At 43.5% G+C, this 5,675-nt stretch overlaps 1 long non-coding RNA gene across 1 annotated transcript; it reads right to left on the bottom strand.

The window, feature by feature from the left end:
* Positions 1-1,140: 1,140 nt before the first annotated feature.
* Positions 1,141-5,317, bottom strand: LOC136290522 (uncharacterized). The gene is made up of 2 exons (XR_010721172.1): positions 4,840-5,317; positions 1,141-2,361 (listed from the first exon to the last, which is right to left on the bottom strand). It is a non-coding gene; the product is annotated as an uncharacterized lncRNA (long non-coding RNA).
* Between the last annotated feature and the right edge of the window lie 358 nt (positions 5,318-5,675).

Genomic DNA, 5,675 nt, shown 5'->3' on the forward strand with positions numbered 1-5,675 from the left:
AAGGGAGAGAGGAGCTGATGAATGGCAGAGCCAACAATAATCTGATTTTGCAGCACTGTGGGTTGTTTGTGTTAATGAAGTGACTCCTGCTCACAGGAAACCCCACAGACCTGCAAGTGCAATTTGATGATTTGGCTTATTCACAAGTCCCCTGCTATTTGTAGAGGTTTTTTTTTAAACATGGATGTCATCTGTTGTTCTTTACAATCTGTATTTAATAATGGCAATTATGGGCTATTTTTTCCCACCTCATTTACTGATACCTTCTGCTTTCACTGCAATGGTTTTTTCTCCTTTGCTTTCCCCCACTTTGTCTTCTTCCTTTTCATGCAACAAAAATACAAAAAGAAAAATCTCTTTGGGGATTATCTTCGTGTTTGACTGAGAAGCTGTGTGTGTTTGTCATAGTTTAGCTTGAATATCTTGAATATGAAAAACAGCACCTTGGTTTCACCCCAGAATTTTGAAAATGTATATTTTAAAATATGACTAAAGCTAAACTACACATTTTTTGTGATGCACAGGAGAGACTGTGAACCATTCCACTAAAAATAGTTGAACTTTCTGTATCAACACTGCTTTTTATTGAAAATCATGGTGGAGTTAAAACTGCAATGCAACAAGCAAGCTGTTTTTCCATTAAAGAATATAAAACATGCTATCTTTTTGATAAAAGCTATTATTTTTTTAGTTGATATTTGTTTCGGAACACCAAAAATGCAAAAACTGTACTTAAAAAACTTTTTTTTTCTTGTAGTTTTTTAAGTGCTTTTTTTTATTTTAGAAAAAAATCCGATTTGTTTAGGTATAAAAGGCATGTAGACATAGGATAAGGGAGAATGGGTTCAAGCAGACAGAGGCAGGCTTAAGTTAGATATTAGGAAGGAATTTTTTCCTGGGAGGATGGGGAGGCCCTGGCACAGAGATGCTGTGGCTGCCCCTGGATCCCTGGAAGTGTCCAAGGCCAGGTTGGATGGGGCTTGGAGCAACCTGGGATAGTGGAAGGTGTCCCTGCCTGTGGCAGGGGTGGAACAAGGCTGTCTGTGGGGTCCCTTCCAACCCAAACCACTCTGTGATTTTCTCTCATTCTAAAACTATTTTAAAAAAATCATTTTAAATCTAAGTAAATAGAAGCAAGAAAATCTTTAACACTATTTATTTCTCTCCTTCAAACATTGCTTTCAAGAAAAAAAAAAGCAAACTATGACAACCCCAAGAGATATAAAGGCAAAGCATTTTGCTGGAAGCTGTTGATACTGAAAAATACCTAAACCAACCCTTAAAGCCTCAGAAATCCTTACTCCTCAAAATTAAGATTAATATAAAATTTGAAGTATTCCAGTATCTCACAATGTCTTGGGGAGGGAAGAGGGAATTTTTCCATAGGAATATAAATTACTGGAAATTGTTGTGGGCAAAGTGCTTTGGACAGCCACACAGACAACAGCCTCAGATCAGGCAGGCAGTGAGCAGAAGAGTTTCTGCTAATTTCTGGATCAGGCATGAAGCTGATTTCCTGTCCTTCCTCTTCTGCTTCACCAGACAGGTTGAGTTTGTTATGCCATGAGTACAGAATGGGATTTCACCTGGCCAAACACAGGCTTCAGCCTCTCAACACCAGCCTGCCAAAGGCTCCCTGTGAGGAGCAGGGATTTTGGAGGTGTGGTTCATCCCATGCCAAAGTAGGTCAATTGTGTAATTTACTAAAAGTGCCCATTATTCTCCAGGCAGGTGCCCAGCTCCTTTAGAGGCAGTTTCAGAGCAGATGTTGAGCCTGGTGAGGTGAATCAGGACCCTCTGAACTTCTAGAGCATTGCACATTGCAGGGTGACCTGGGGCACAAGATGGTGACTGGCTGCTTCATAGTTCAGATGCAGAAAAACTGCCTTGACTACCCAGGGCACAGAGCACCTCAGTTTCACCTTTTCTGGGTCAACTACTCCAATATATCTCACTTTTTTCTCCTGCAGTGGATCATATTCCCTCACTGTGTTGTTGTGTACAGCACACCAGCCCCATCTCTTTTTGCACTTGAGGAAGCCTCTCAGTGCAGTTCATTTAGTTGCAAACATTGCACATGGGTTTAAAGAGTAATTGCATCTGGAGAAAGTCTCCTGGGTCTTCTAACACGGTGCATCCTTAGCTTTTGAAATCCCTAAACCTTAGACTGCCAGAGTGTGTTGAGAAGAGCAGCTCTGTACACTTCCTTTCTTTTGGCATCCTTTCCCATACCAGGCACTGCTGGATGCTGTTGAAGATGTTTTTTCTTCTCAGTTGATCCTCAATGCAGCTTTGCTGAGCTTTGTGGGCATTGTGCCATCCAAGGGGTGCAGAGAGTAGAGTGCAACTCGTGGGAGGAATCTGACAAAACCCACATGACAAGAAGTGACAGATTAGGGAAAGCAACCCTGTTCAGACAGATAAAATGTCACTCTGTGTGTAGGTGACACTTCCACATTATCTGCAGATGACAGCACTGCAGCCTAAGACCTTTGACAATCTTTTATCATAGGTCAGCAAAGGCAGAGAGCAGAATGTGCTTGCAGAGTTTTTGGGAAATAATGCAAATCTGAACTGCCTGAACACCAAAGGTCTTTGTATGACAAATAGTGTTTTATGCTGAAGTGATCACATTTTGCTGGGGGAAATTGCCAACACATTTCTTATTTAAGTAAAATCAACAATGTATTTTCATCTAATTTCCTGATTCAAAACCATACATTTCTGAAAGATCCAAGACCACATTCATTACTGTCCTTCCACTTAAATAATTTTTGTCAGGTTGGTCTCTTAGTTTTAAATAAGCCAAAATTAGCTACAGACATGTAGAGCTCTGTGCTCCTATTCTTGAAGTAAAATCTGTGAAACTAATTGAGTGAAACTCTTTAATGAGACAAACCTCATTAAGATGGTAATTCTCCTCTGCACACTGTATCCCCTTTTCTCCTTCTGAATATTTAGCTAGCGTTACCAAAGATCTAGAGAAACATTCTGTAAAACTTGTTTGTCAGAGTACAAAGTAAGAATAAAACCTTACAACAACTCATAACACGTTCAGCTAATGACAAATCTGGTCACAAATCAAATATATAGATTAAGTTTGAGAGGCTTTGATATGCCCTATGATGGCTGAGACAGGGGCCAGAGCTGGCAGATACAGCACAGCACCTATGGGACACTCCTGGGCTGATGACCAGGCAGAACATGGTGGGGAATTTTGGTGCCCTGTGTTTAGAAACCTTTAAAAAGGCACATATGGAAATGAAGTTAATATGCACAGGATGATTTTCTCAGAGCTTAGAAGAAAAAACCTCAAATAGTCCAATCAGTATTTGGGTTGGTGCAGTATCCAAAGGCTTCCTCAAAAGACTCCTAGACAGACAGAGTTTTTACTGAACATAACTGGAAGAAACCACAGCTTAAGTGTCTCTACACACACAAACACCTTTAGAAAACACAGTGGGATTCACCTAGGCTCTTGTTCAAGTGAGTCACTGAAGTTTTCTCCAGTCAAAAGACATAGCACACAGCAAAATTTGCTTTAATTATATGTATACCTCCTAGAAGGCTGAAATGGAGACCAGTCCCTCCCAAACAACCTGAAAGCCCCCAGGGCAGCTGAGCTATCCAATGCCTAAGTGAAGGACTGAGGTTCAAAGCCTGAATCCATTTCAGGTGCTGGAATGTTCCTCCTTTTCAGCTTGTAAAGGAGACAGAGGGACTACCATCATCTCTTTTGGGTGTTTCCCACTGGCATCTCAGCAGTTTGTGTGCCAGAACTGACACTCCACTGTCTCTCGCCATCTCTGCCTCTTCTCCAGAGCCCCCCATCTGTAAGGCACAGGGCTGTTGTACATTCCTGTGCCCCACATTGGATCTGCCCTGTTCTCTTGGAAACATCTGTGTGCCTTTCCTCCAAGCATTAACCTTGTCTGCCCTCATGTGTGGAGGAAAATCCGGCAGGAAAAGAGGCTAAATGAGCTTTGCAGGCTGCAGGGAGACCCCTGCTGCCCAAGCTGGGCACAACGCAGGGTCCAGGGGCTGGCACAGCTGGTATCTGACCTCTCTGGAGCTTCAGCAAAGTCCCCTCTGCAGGGAGCTTGGGAACAAGGCAGCTGCCTGTGTATTTTCAGGACTTCTTGTTTCCAGTCCTTGCCTCCAGCAGCTGTGCTGAGCTGCACATCTCAGGGCTACCATAGGAGCAGTTCACACTCTGGGAGGGTGAATTGCACAAGCCCTGCTTTAACTCAGAGAGGTGGCTTTTCTATTCCTTTCCTGCATTCAGACTGTCTCAATAAGGCACAACCTCCCTTTCTTGCCAAGTGACAAATCTAGAATCACAGTTATTAAATTTGAAAAAGACCTCCAAGAACATCAAGTCCAGCCTTCAACCAAGTATGACCCTACCCACTAAGTGCCACATCTGCTGGTTTGTGAACACTTCCAGGGATGATGACTCCACCACTTGGCCTGGCAGCCTGTTCCAATAACCACTGTTTCAGTGAAAATATTTTTTCTAATATCCAGTCTGAAATTCCTTGTTTATCTGAATTCAGTATAACCTTCATGCTCTTCTCTGGTGCTCCGTCCCCTCCCTTCAGTGAGCAACGTTTAAAAATCATTAAAATTTAAAAAACAAGCAGATGAGTAGAGAAATAAACCACCACCTTTTGAAAAGCCCAGCTCTGTCTCTCCTTTCCACAAATGCCATCACCTTTGTATGATAATAGATACAGCTTCCCTCATGTTTGAATTAGTCTCAGAAACACACAGGAGAAGTAGCAGAGTGAGTTAGAAGGAGGTTAGAGCACATCAGGCAGTGATGATGCCCACACTGACCTGGCTGGCAGATCCTCAGTCAGCCTTGCAGAGACACCAAGCCTCCCCTCACCCAGCAGTTTCTCATCCTGCTCAGAGTTGGGGCATAGCAGTGTTGCAGCAGCCCTCTTGTTAGAGAATAGAAATGAGCCCAGACACAGACTTCTTGTTCATCACAGCATGAAAAGGGTCCTGGTTTATTCCTCTTTACACTTCAGCCATCCTGACTCCAACTATTCACTGACTCTGGCTGCAGCAAGCTCCTGCTGTAGGTTTTCCTTGCAGCCTCTGACTGCTGGTTATTTCCTGCTAAACGATGACTGCAGGGATTGGTTTGCAGACTCTGACTGCAGGCTTTTACCCAGCTAGACTGTGACTGCAGGTTCCAACAACAGGCTCTAACTGCAGCACCAGAGTGACCTCACAGCAGTGATTCTCTGTCCCTAGGAACCTTCTTCTTCACGATTCTCTTGTTCTGTCTTCCTCAAGGCTCAGTCCTCCTTCATGATTTTCTCTCAGTAGCTAACTCACTCCCTTTTATCGCACTTATCTTTATTGGCTAAAGCTGTGACTCATCGGGGGAGGCTGTATTGGGTAATGAACACAGCTGTTACTTATTAGGAGCGAGGTCACCTGTGTTCCCTTCTACATGGCAGGGCTGTAACTCAGCTCAGGGAGGCAAGGCAGATGAATGAGCACAGCAGTGTAAATGTGTCAGCACAGCACCTCAGCCAGTACCCTCTGAATCAAGCAGATGTTTTGCTCCTGTGCTGGAGCACATCCAGCTGGGCTCATTCTGAGAGCGTGGTTGATACTGTGTGTATTAATTTGTTCCTGGTTCATCCTTGAGCAGCCAG

Source organism: Chamaea fasciata, unplaced genomic scaffold (genome assembly GCF_029207755.1).
Source record: "Chamaea fasciata isolate MVZ Bird 193981 ecotype frontalis unplaced genomic scaffold, bChaFas1.0.hap1 SCAF_6, whole genome shotgun sequence".
NCBI classification, from domain to species: domain Eukaryota; kingdom Metazoa; phylum Chordata; class Aves; order Passeriformes; family Sylviidae; genus Chamaea; species Chamaea fasciata.